The 13,830-nt window shown below is 37.8% G+C and overlaps 1 protein-coding gene across 12 annotated transcripts in view; it reads right to left on the minus strand.

Moving 5' to 3' along the window:
* LOC119650633 (sodium/potassium-transporting ATPase subunit beta-2) overlaps positions 1–13,830 on the minus strand; it is a 124,648-nt gene that overhangs the window by 56,500 nt on the left and 54,318 nt on the right. The gene's annotated exons all lie outside the window — the stretch shown is intronic.

A 13,830-nucleotide genomic window follows, 5' to 3' on the forward strand; every position in this document is an offset into this window, starting at 1 on the left:
TAAGAAGCTTCCGACAACGATTAGCATCAATAAATTTACTGCACAAGCTTGGCGTCTTGGAAGATAATCTGTAGTCTCAACTCAAACAACCATGAGCGACTTTATCCCATAAACGTAAATATCAATCTCTATCGTAAATCTCCAGATACTTATCAACATCCTGTCATTAAGCTATCGATTAGTCGCCAATATATTTGTTCTCGTCCTCTCTTGCGAACTTTATAATCCTCCTAATCTCTGCAATTCCCATAGCTGAAAGACGTAAGATTATCAGCTGCCCCAAATTGACTGTGGTTTATATCTATGATTCAAAAGAAGACAGTCAATATCTTTATTTTCGTCCTGGCTAAGTCATCGAAAAGCAAATCAGAAATGTATTATACGCAAAGAAAGGAGACGTATTCCATATGGATACTAGTGTACACAAACTATTTACATAAAACAATTATTATAACTGCGGAGTGTTGCTTTATCTATCTATCACTAGTCTGATCTTAATACCTTATTGTCACTAATTTCCGGCATGTCCTATCAACCTAGATTGATAACCCTAAAAATTCCATGTATTACAGTTTTTCCTATGCGTTCTTTCTACCTAGTATCCATGGTGTCCTATCACTTTGGATCAGATAATTTCTAAGGATTAGAAGATTTGTTTCATTGGTTTTGGCATAGTCTACATTCCTCCAGACGGAATTCCTTGAAGCGGTAAACGAGATTTATTGGTTTGAAGCGAATGATATAACATAATAATACACACGGTGACATCAGAAAGAAGAAAGACCAGTAGAATACTGGGTAGTACTATGTATAAACGTGTTTCTTGTAGACCAAACAATTTTGATATTGATTTCTGAGTAAATAAAAAGTTGAACATATTTTGTACAATCCTATTATATAAGAAAAGGATTCTAACATCAAACCTACAATTATATACGAATAATAAAAATTCGTAGGATAAGATAAGAATGCTTTGATAAATTCGAAATCAATAAAAAGACGCCTTATGTCTTCACAATCTTTCCGTACACAAAAACGGCCATGGTTGTTTCTGAAATGTAAAATCAATAAATAGATAACTAGGTCAGTTATGGATATTACATGACTGCTTCATCCCCTTCCACCGGTGTAAAAAAATTCTATGGATCGCAGTGGAGTTCTTTATTCTCTTCATACGAATCAGATCAATTCGAAATTGTGATTATGACTTGCAGGAAAGCCTTCAAAATGCATTAAACATTCAAAAACTTTCGCCAGGACTATTCCATCCAAAGCTATCGTTTTTCCAGTTCCCTCATCCTTCTGTTATTCGATTTCTTTTGGTAAAAGCAATTCAATTCAATAGAAGACGGAAATCAACTGTAATGCAAACTTTTCTTCAGCAGGAAATAGAATTTCAGATGGGACATTTCGAAGGAAAATTCGTGAGGATATAAAGATTATGAACATAAGCGATTTTGTTGGTAGTTTATTTCTTTTACAAACACACTGGCACATATACGTATAAACGCACATTTGAAAAATGACATTTTCTAGAACAACTTTTAAATATTATAAAAAACTTACTAAAACCTTTACTTTCAAATTTATTCAAATTTCATATTATATATTTTTACCTTTTACCTTTTTACCTTTAAAATATTTCAACATTTTTCGTAACAGTTTTGTAAATTTTTGTATCACTTACGAAAACCGTTGAACGAAAGATATTAATAATTAGTAAGTTCACCACTTTTTCAGATAATTTCAAATATTTGTTTTGGTATAGGTATTGTTAAAGTTTGGAGAAAACTGAGATCTGCTTGATCCTATACTTCCTGTTCAGTCGCATTACAATAAGGAGAATTGAATTTTGCGTTTTATTTTTATAAATAATGCGTTGCAGTAAATCCACTGATTTGCTATGGGATTCAACTCCGAATGCACGCTGGCAACTGTAATATTGATATTTTGTACCTTCAAACCACAAAAATGGCTCCTTGGGGACATGTATGGAAACGCGAATCTGTTAAAATCCCAGTCTTAACCAATTTTCTCATCCATGAAAGAGATAGGACTTTCTAGCATTTCATTGTACATAACGGAATTAATTTATGAAGAAACAAAGCTAGAATTCACACTTCTCCCTCCCAAAAATAAATTTTCGACACCCAAACATCGTCTTCTCTTATGCCATGGCAATAACAGACGCAGAATCCAGGACCATCTAAATTTATTTGTTTTCATCTCAGGAATCGATTTGCGCCCACTCTATAATCCATTAAAAGTGCTTTTTGACAAATTCCAGTTTAGCGTCCATACGTTGACGTTTAAAGAACGACTGGCACTTAGGTGTTCTCCATTTTACGTAAGGAGGATTCTAAAGCGTCAGTAAGCTGCAAGGTTGTCACAGGTAGTACTAATTTTTTATATACATTCAGGTTATTATCCAAAACCTCATATCTAACGATATTTATTTGCTAATTTGACAACTTTTGTCTCGGTTGTTTGGAATTTTCAATACCAATGTGGCGCAGTTTTTAGTGTCTCGTACACTTGATGTAATAAAGTTATTTAAATTATAAAATTAAATAAAGTTTTTATGATTGATTTCCTTCTGCGGTCTTAACCCATAAACAACAAGTTTGTAGACTTTATAAAAGGGCTTTGCGAAATCTAGAAGCGTGGTCCGATCGAAGGCATATTTATCGCTACCAAACTGTACTCCTGAGGAAACGGTTTGACGAATCGCGTGGCATTAAAGACTTGCGGAAAACTCAAGATTTCCGATTTCGAGAAAAGATGTACTTCTAAGATGAGCATAAAGAGGAATGCCGGGTAAATTTCTAAAATGTGGAAATATACTATTATTAATTTTATTTCTGCAGATATCGTAAGCGGATGTATTTTGAGGCCTAGATTTCGTAGAAATGCACTAATGTGATTTTTTTCATATTTTTCGCTTGGATAGGTTCTGAGAACGAGACCTGTTACACTTTTTCTGGGTCATATTTTGAGCACCCTCCATTCATATATATGGGAAGCCTCCCCTTAAACTTAACAAAAAATGGCTCCACTTGCTGCATGTAAAGGAAATAGCAGATCACACACTCTTACTAATTTCCGTGACAATCGGTGAAGCCGTTTCCGAATAAATCGGGTGTGACAGACAGATAGACGGAGCGACTCGATTCTAATAAGGTTTTGTTTCACACAAAACCTTAAAAATAGAGTGATTGTCTCGGCTATATTCAGCGATTATGAGGAGGAGGAAGATACGGCCATGCGCTTCGTATGCAGCTGCCCGGCCTCCTCACACCTCTATTTTCAACTGAATAAAGTCTAACATGCAGTATCAGCATAAACTTGAGTAATATCATAATTTCAGAAAATTTGATTAATATCAATCAAAATATTGTCAGGCGAAGTCGCATTGCATCCTAAAAAAATATGATGCCCCTTTACTAGTTATAGTATACCTATAACCTATAGTTGAAAGTGTATCAACCCGGCATCTGGTATTAGGTATTCTCCCAGGTGCATCAACCTACTTTGCACAAATGCCGGACACTGTTCCAAAATATGTGTGGAGGTTTCGCCACTCACCTCACAGAAACCTCAATGTCCGTAGATATCCCTAGCTTAACCAGGTGCTAGTTTAATCGACAATAGCCAGTGAGTATTCCGACAATGATTGGCTATTTTTGGCGAGGTTCAAGCAATCTTTTGAGCATCGTGGACTGTTCCATTCCTGGTAAATTAGTCCAATGCAGTTCCCTCAGCCACTTGTCTTCGTTTGTTAGCGTAGTAGCTATGAACCCATTTCCGATTTCACAGAATTTCTCTCCATGTAGCGGTGTCCCTGCCCCTTTCCTGGCCAGTTCGTCTGCTGTCTCTTTGCCTTGTAACTCAGAGTATTCAGACTTCGATAATCGAAGTTCGATAATCCTTTAATATCTTATTATAAAATGAACTCAACTCAATTATGGTTATCTCAAAAATCAAACGAATATGGCGATTTTTCTGAGATTCTACTGACCAATTATTTGATAATTACTGTAGGAAAACGCTGTTAATTTAAATTTTCCGAAAATATTTTTTTTTAAATGGCTCTGTAGATTTTCTCGCCCCAAAATGTTTAGCTCTTGAATCTCTTTTGTCAATTAAATTCAATTATTTTGCATTGTTCAACAAAAGGGCTTTTACTTTTCGCCGAGGTTTTTCAACTCCGAAAATAGGAAAGAAGGCAAATGTTTCATCGACCTATATTAAATTTTCCTTGTACTGTCTTTATCGTACCAGCAACAAAGTAAGAAAACACGGCTGATGGCATTTTGCTATTCAAGTTAAGTATTTCCTTCCAAAAGGACATAACGGGCATAACCTGGAGAACAAATACGTGAAGGCTGTGTCCTAAAATTGGAGACGGCTGGAGGCAGAACTTTTTCAGTTACCATGACACCCATGCCAACCTCCATTATTGCAAAGAAGTTTCTTAGAATACGTAAAATAATGTATGGCAATATGAGTTAGAAGAAAAATCCTATCAAATGGTTTTATTCATGTCCAGCAGAAGCACGAAAGCATCTTATAATCGATCACTAGAAGACAAGAGGCCAACATTGCGCTCGCCTGAAATTAGTGCTCCAATTCGAATCGGGTAATTATTCGCAGCTGTGCTGATTAGCGCCCGATATCCAGTTTCGAATACAAATCAAGTGCTCAAATCATTAAATCGCCACAAAATTTACAGCAGCTTGTAACTAGAAAAAGGACTAGGAGCTGTGAAGTAATGCAAGAAAATTTTAACGACATATCATAGCAATACTGCATCGTGGGACTATTTCTAAAATCATCATCATCATCAACGGCGGTATCCGGTAAGGAACTCCAGACATCCCGGTTTGGCGCCGAGTTCCACCAATTCGATATCCGTAAAAGCTGTCTGGCGTCCTGACCTACACCATCGCTCCATCTCAGGCAGGGTATGCCTTTTCTTCTTTTCCTACCATAGATATTGCCCTTAGAGACTTTCCAGGTGGGATCATCCTCATCCATACGGATTAAGTGACACGCCCACCGTAAGCTATTGAGCCGGATTTTATCCACAACCGGACGGTCTTGGTATCGCTCATAGATTTCGTCATTATGTAGGCTACGGAATCGTCCATCCTCATGTAGGGGCCAAAAATTCTTCTCTCGAACGCAGCCAAGAGTTCGCAATTCTTCTTGCTAAGAACCCAAGTCTGCGAGAAATACATGAGGACTGGCAAGATCATTGTCTTGTACAGTAAGAGCTTTAACCCTATGGTGAGACGTTTCCAGCGGAACAGTTTTTGTAAGCTGAAATAGGCTCTGTTGGCTGACAACAACCGTGAGCGGATTTCCTCATCGTAGCTGTTATCGGTTCTATTTTTAAGAGCTTGATCTAAAGTAAAAGTGGCAGGTTCTCGTACGGCAAGATTTGCAACTCTATTGAGTATGAAGCAAAGACAACACATCCTTTTTTAGTGAAAGGCTTTCTTTCATTTGAGCATCAACACGAAGTTTAATTGGAATACTCTGCACAGAAGGGATGGAAAAACTATAAGCTGTTAGTGTGCTGGATCGTGGTGAAATCCCAGGGGAATTTGGAGTCTGAAGTGGAGCTCGCCATGGTTGCATTTTGTCACCTATGCTTTCTCTTCTCTTTGACAGTAACATCTGGGTTCAATGGAACATAACATCTTCTCTCAGACGCATCGACTTTCTGACACTTTCTGAATTTCTCACCGAATCATTCATCTTCGCTAAATAGATAGTTACAAACCTTTTAATGTTAGGGTTAAGGATTTCAACGACATACTCTTCTACGATGACAGCTCGACAAAACTAGTGATATCTGCTTGCGTTTACACCAAATCATAAACCTGGACCCTATTGGTCCTAGACTTGGAGAAAGAAGTAAACAGAAGCAGAATAAGATCAACGCTAATAAAAACTATTCTCAATCTGACTGGTCATCGGTCTTCGCACGGTTCCTATCTACATTAATGCGATAAATGATAGCGTATTGAAGGCATCATATGGCGCAGATATTACATGGTGCCCAGTGATGTTATTGAATTTTTTTAGTACCCTGGAAAGGGGATCTCTCTCTATTTTCTTTTTAATAATTTGGCCTAATTTGCTATTTCGTCAAAAATCCCAATTGGCATATTACAGTAGTAGATTGGGTCATTGCGACCCCTCTTCCAAGCATTTACAAAATGTCATTATAACTGAAGAAGGTCACGTAACAACCCCAAACTCATTTAACCCCACAGTGCCACATAATAAATGCATTGATTACAGAAATAAGTAGCAAAGATCTGTCATATTATATATATATATTAGTGAACAGACCCGCTTTGAATCTGAATAAGTCCGCCCCTAAGCTTAAGGCATTCCACAGTAGGTTTGTAATCGGCTCCAATTCGATCTGGGTCTTTTAGCGTTTCTAGAACACTTGATAATCCCGTAGGAGGCTCTGTGTTCAGCATTGCGCTCGCCTGTGATTATTACTCTAATTTGACTCAGGTTCACAGCTGGGTCGACTGGGATCCGGAATCCATTCACAATACAAATCCTTCAACCACCAGACAGATTTGAATTGTGACCTTCCTCAGCGATAGCCTTACACTCTACACACTGAGGCATCCGCACACATCTGGAATATAGTCGTCAGATTTCCGAAAGGTCGAACCAGCTCCACAATCAGATTTTCCGAGAACACCCCCCTTCCGATCCATTTTCCATGACTGATCCGTAGTCCTTTTGCATCCATAAAAATCCAGACTTTCTCTACCTACAAATTGAGAACATTAAGCCATAATCTCTCTGTTATAAATAATAAAGTGACACATCTGCTCAATCAATAAACCCAATATAATCCTTGATATGATTGAACTCAACAATGACCTTGTTTCAATGACATCCATTCTGCATTTTTGAATTTTATACTTGATTAATCTAGTGTATTGCGCAAAAAATAATCACGAAAAAATGTACCCAAAAAGCTATTTATTTTCAGACAAGGGCAACACATAAATAAATGAAATTCCGACCACACGAAAACTGAACTAAAAGCTTGAACTGTTTTCATTGAATATTTAATCCAATTTTCCAAATTTCATCCTGGGCTCTGTCAAATGCGGCTGTGGATATCCGTCAAAGTTAATAATTCATAGCAATTACATCGTATTTTTGAAAAGGATTCCACACCAAGATTCGCTGATTGTCATGATTTTGTATTGTTCAGAGTTTCACAACAAGCGAGAGTCCAGGAAATAAAATAATTTTTAGAACTTATCCTTTAGCAGTGCAAGCAGCACAATATATCTTTTTTCATATATGTCCTATAACTTCAGATGGTCTACTGATACCCAGAGGCTAGAATACTATATTTTTATAAAGCTCATATAATAACATGATAAACTAGTCCATAATATCTGATGGTTCAACAAATCACTTCACTTTCCTCATTACATCAAACACATACATACATGGAAGCATTACATAATACATATGTCCTTAATCCCTTCCCCACCGGTGTCATGGTCCTTTCTAGGCGAGGCTTTTCCACAAATAAAAATTATGCACCAACGCCCAAACCATATTTCCGTGGAGAAAAACAAGCGGTCACCGTAGTATCCTTGCAGAGAATTTTCGTTGGTTTTGGTTCCCTTCACTTTTAGTTCTCCATCCCCTCTTCCTTCCACATTGACTTAATTTTACTCTGGCGAATTCCGAGGTACTTTCTTATGATGCGCTATGTAGAGTCTATACATGTGTGTGTTGAAGCCGGTTGTGGCTGGGGATGTTTCAAATTTTTTTGACCTTCTTACCACAAGTCGGTCGATAGAGATTTCTATGGAAATGCTCCACAAACTGAGGGTGAAAGAGGAGTTGTGATGGTCTTTCATCTCAAAAGTTTTGTTATCATGCCAAAGACTTATTAGGGAGTGAAGTGAATACAGAATATTATTAGACATTATTTGCGGAAGATGCTGAGAATGTGTTTCGTATCTTTTAAGAAGTTTTTCCTTTCTTTGTTGGTGATAACTTTTTGGCTAACGTTTTCTTCAGAGATGTTTTCCGATAAACATCAAAGAATGATATAGTTTTTTATGGAGTATTAAAGGAAGTCATCTTTGCTACTTCGTTGATTCAATGGGAAGGAATTTTTATTACCAGTGACGTGATCAGCCTGTATGAAAGGCAGGGACGAAATCTGCTTACTTACAAGGGGAGTTAGAAATTTTCCCAACCAAATAAATTGAAAATTGCTCAATTTCATTAAAGATCAAATAGAGATTAAATGAAAAACTAAAACGCGAATATTTCTAAGAAGATAATCAATTGAAATAAGTTCCATTGCTAAACCTTTTGCGGTTACAAAAGTCCATCATAACAAGATAACTTTACAAAAGCTCGTCCCCTTAGAACCAATTTTACGTCCAATTTCACCCTTTTTCTAAGATGTCCAATGTAGTGATTTGCCTGAACAATTTCGAAACTGAAATGACGAAGCATTGTCTGTTTATTTTCCATGCACACTTAGAAGTGATTCATCACTAAGGTTGAGAGTTCTGTCAGAAGGACCAGAAAGTTTCTAGTCACCCCATTTCATTTCGAAAAAATGGTTCCGCTCCGGCATCTAAAGAATGGCAATGACCCAGCCTGGGAATAACACACTATGTTCCTTTATATAATGTATTTTCCTTTCGTTGGATATTTCTTCCTCTAATGGACATAGCGGGAATGGTGAATTCTGAAGAATAGATATCATCTTTTCTGGTATATCATGCCTCTTAGAATTGTGGGCGTCTTTTCGATATTATCCGCTGATGATAGTTAGTAAGGTGAAGGTGAAAAGACAAGAATTGGCAAAGGCTGACTTTAATAGAACTGTAAAATGGAAAACACCTAGAAATTTATGGAAAAGATTATTTTTTTTTTGTTCCGACCTTCGTAACCAATCGTTGTTAAAGTATCTTTTTACATTAGAGAAAATGTTATCCTTGATTGCAGCCAAACATTTACAAAAATTTACAGTATTTTCGATTGTTTTTGATTAATTTTGAACTTTGCGACTAATGACTGTGTTGAATTTGATCTCATCCCATGCGAACGGCGGTTTCTTGTAAAGTTCTGGGAGAGCTGAAATGCATTGGTAGAAAGGGATAGCTCATGGCTCACGGGTACGCCATTGCAGCTAGTTCCCGATAATGTGCTTCAATTCCCCCATTGTTTCCCAAAAACCTTCCACTCCCCTTCCTCTATAATCTGCCACGTACTTCTACGGCGGCTCACTCGTCAGCTCAGTATTTCAGTAGATAGCAAGTTCAAATATTTCCCATTTCGTGACCTACCCACTGCCACCTCCATTCTCTGATCAACGGTGAAATAGCCAGTTCTTCAGGTGAAAGAATGTTCGAATAGAAAATGAATCTTTTCGGAAATAAAAACATCGGAGACCAGCAGTTCAACGTAGGTTAAATTTGTTAACAGTGGGAGTAGCCTTACCTAAGAATTGACAGATATTATAAACAGATTGTAAACGGAGTATGAGAAACTGTCGTGAAAATTGATAAAAAATAACGATTCTTTAGTCGACCTTTTTATACACGTTAATGTGAAAATTAAGATTGAATGTTCCCCCAAAGAATCAACAAAAATAAATATAATTTTTAATACGGTTTCTATGAATACTGCTATATATATATTGTTTCCACGGAAATAAAGGGAATAAATAGCTTTGCAGAGGTTGTACCAAATGTGAGCAAATTTTCCACTTTTTCATGGATGATTGAAATGTATGTTCATAAGAAAGAACGTGAGGTTTTATTTATGGACATTAGAAAAAAAAGCTTTGTTCAGATAGTCACATTCACAGGCAACAAAATATAAATACAATTTCTGGAAACTGAAGCAGGTATAGAGTGAGGAATTCCTAACTACAAACATTCATGTGTTCGTCAACAAAGATTATCACCCCTGTAACAAAGATTCGGAGGCCATTCATTAGGTTTGTCATGCAGCAGTGCGAGATTTTATTCTACAACGTGTCATATATGTACATGAGTTAGAGGTTCAAGGGTAGTTGGCATCTCATGTCATGCACCGGGTTGTAGATTCGGCACTGCACTTTCTCAACAATAATTAGGTAACATACACTCATTTGATATCTACCACTCAATTCGAAATCATACTCACACCTCCACATTAACCCCCTGTAAAGCGGCAGTCGAGAGGAGGTGAACGTTGAGTTCTCTACGTTGTAAAACAAAAATGAGCCGACCGCACGTTGGAAGCTGTGTAAAGGGCTGACAACTTGTTTACAGAAGACTATTGTCATGGAACCCAAAACTGAGCCTCAGATTGGTTCGCAAAAATATAGGCGACTACGGAAAATGAGCAAGGAGTATGGAACTTGGAACATGCGCTGCTTCTTTAGAAGTGGGGTTGCTGAAACTGAACAGGTCGAAAGTTATAAGAAAAATGTCCTGATGGTACAGGAAACGAAATTATTTGGCAGCGAGGTATTTCGCTCTCGAGCACATACTAAAAGTGTGGGATGCGGGTGGGTGACATAGCTTTTTCTGTTCACCAAATTTCACAGAGCTCAAACCAATCAAGAAACGAATGTGTGCGCTTCGAACGAAAACTTAATTTTTCAGCGGAAAACAAGGAAGACTCAGTAAAACACGAGCGATGCCTAGAGCCAGTATTTGATTCTCTGCACTTGAACGACATCATTGATTTTAATACTGAGATCATAAAAAGACTGGTCCATCATGAAACTACTTCCGGGCAAAAATTCGAAAATTTCACCCAACCTGTTTCCCATAATGGTAGGATCCACAAAAGAACATGACAAAAAAGCCGGATCTAACATCCTTGAAGTACGCTCATATCGCAGGCAAATATCGAGAGCGACCACTATCTTATCAGAACAAGACATCATTGCCGGATCGCAAATAACATAAGTTAAGCCCGCGATCCACATACAGTATGGCCTGCCAGTTACTTACGAATTATCCGCATTTGACCGGCCGCCGTAACTTGGATGGAAGGCTCTGACTTCTCAGTGCGGATTATTCAATGATTCGGCCAAACGGCCAGATATGTTTGTTTACACTGTGAACGAGAATTTCCAGTTTGTTCAGGATATGAACGAGAATTTTATGAGCATGGTGAGCTGGTGAAAATTTTCGATAAATGCTCACAAGCAAAAATATTTCAAATTCTCATCGAAAGGCCTTTCGCGTGCAGAGTTGAACTAATGATGTTGCGGCTTGCCGGTATGTGGGTGGTACATTCAATTCAACTGATAAGCGGGTGGATTACAGGTTCTTTCGGCGTAACCAACAGTCGGAACTGTGCGTGGATGGCTGGCTTAACAGGGCCACAACAGCTTTAAGGTTCGATGTAGAAAAGCCCCAGAATGAAAAAATTGTATCGAAATATGACAGCAGGAGTCCAGTTCAGAACCATATTTTGTAGAGACGCAGCTGTAAAACTGGTCGGAGACATGTAGCAAAAAGTGAAGGATGCACTTAAAACGCTAAAGAACCAAAAAACGGCCGGGTGTGAATGGAATACCTGCGGCGCTATTAAAAGCAAGAACTATGCCACTAAAAGCAAGTAAGGATGATGACCAAACTTCATGCCAGAATGCCCTATCTATGAAAAACTCAAACTCAACTGCAAGAATTATAGAGGGCCATCGTTGTTGGATACATAAAGTTCTGTCAAAATTAATCGGAAAAGGTCGAAACTGTTTTTAAAAAACATTGTTGACGAATTCCAAGGAAGTGAAGAGCATATCCTGAGGAAGTGTTAAGATAAAATAATAATATTGATATATATTGTCTGAATTTGCAGTTCCAGCGGCACTAATTAGATACTGTAGAATATTGTGTCAGTCTCAAGTGAAGATACGAAACCAACTAACGATTTCGGTACAGACCTCGGATAAAAACAAGGCGGTGGACTGGCCCCAACATTATTGAACATCGCTCAGTGTTACATAATCCGAAAGATGAAATGGATAGATATAATATAAATGTACGCTACTGTCTGAATATTTCCAGGTAGTGGCTTATGCGTGCGATAAAAAGAGGATGCTATGGAGACTCTGGTAAAGATTGCCAAAGTAGTGAAGGAAAGTGACATAAGAATAATCGAAAGGAAAAGGCAAAAATCATGATAAAAACCAGAAGAAAACGCCATGAAAAACACGACACTAAGCGATTACAACTTCAAATAAGTCGTCAATTTTGTGTAGTTAGGTACAACTCTCACAAGAGACAACTTCCGAATAGACGAAATCAGCAGACGGGTCATGATTACGAACCAAACATTTTAATTTTGAAAAATAAAAATGAACACAGGAAATTAAAGAGATGTGTGAGTTGCACTTATTATATGATGAACTAAAAGCCGCCATCCGTATTAAGATTCGAAAGTTCCCGTGGAAAAACCATGCAGAACATATGGACGACAAAAGGATTCCCAGGGACCTACTGACAGGCAAGATGGAGGGCAAGCGATCACCAGTAAAACTCCGGTTTCCGGAATTGGAGAAGAGTGGCACCGAAACGAAAATAACGGAGCCAAACTTCGAGAGGTCAAAGATCGATTTCGGATTAGAGCGCCACAGAAGAAGGACATGACTTTTCGTTCAAGAGAACTAAATTACATTTCGACTTTTGGTACTTCGAGATATCACCTAGTAAATACAAAATCCATTTTGTTCAACAGATATCACAGCTCAACAAGGATATCAGCGAGGCGCATCCTAGAGCAAAAGTAACACAAGGTGAAAGTGAGTAATGTCAACTGAAGTATCAAGAGATATGGAGAAAGATAAGTGATATAAACATGGGAATATTTACTTCAACCACGAACAAAGAAAAGAGCTCATGAAACGTGACTTAAAAGCAGTTCGCACGATCTAACAGTTATGACGCTCATAGCAACGACGTGAATATATTTAGAGTCAGCAACACTAATTCTCGGGTACGCTGTTCCATAAGGCAAAGGTAAAATAGTGTCACTCTTTTCAACGAAATCATTAATAATTTTTGAATTGAGTACTTGCCCCAAAAAGAGAGGCGTTTCGCCATCAGGTAAATGATGGTCTCAGGACCAACTCAAATCTCTTGCGGCCAAACAACTAACGCGAAATTTCCAGATGTATTGCAAATCAGTTTCGGGATCGAATTAGGACCACCAAATTTATATCAGAAGCCGAACATGCAATCTAGTTGGAATTACCATCATCCTAACAGATATTCATGTTTGATGATCACTTTGATTATCGCCCTCCCAGAAACAAAGTTTAAATTGACATATAGCTTAAAGGAGAAGTAATTAGACAATATCATTTAGAGAACTCCACCCAGTCTACTATATAACCGAGTTGAAAGTTTGGGTCACTGTAAAAATGTAAAAATTTTAGGGATAGATTTTCAAGTTGTCAATAATAACCAGATTTTAACAATGACAATGGGAAACTGGGGTGTGCCTGACGCGATGAGCCTTATTGTTATAAGAACTCGATTATCGGGTAGCATATATGCCAGGTGAAATTATGAAACACGTTTACCAACCCAGCAGTTGTCCACTACAGAAAATATTACTTAATCAATGTCAATTCAGTCCGATCACCAAAAATATTAAAACGCACCAGGAGGACGGATGTAAAATACTAGGCGCGACTAAATAAAATAAAACAAAAGATTTCCATGGGTGAAATAATTTGTTGTACCAGAATCTAAATGGTGAGCTGTTACTTCTGGTTCTAAAAGACATACAAGGATACAT

Source organism: Hermetia illucens, chromosome 3 (assembly GCF_905115235.1).
Source record: "Hermetia illucens chromosome 3, iHerIll2.2.curated.20191125, whole genome shotgun sequence".
Classification (NCBI taxonomy): Eukaryota; Metazoa; Arthropoda; class Insecta; order Diptera; family Stratiomyidae; genus Hermetia; species Hermetia illucens.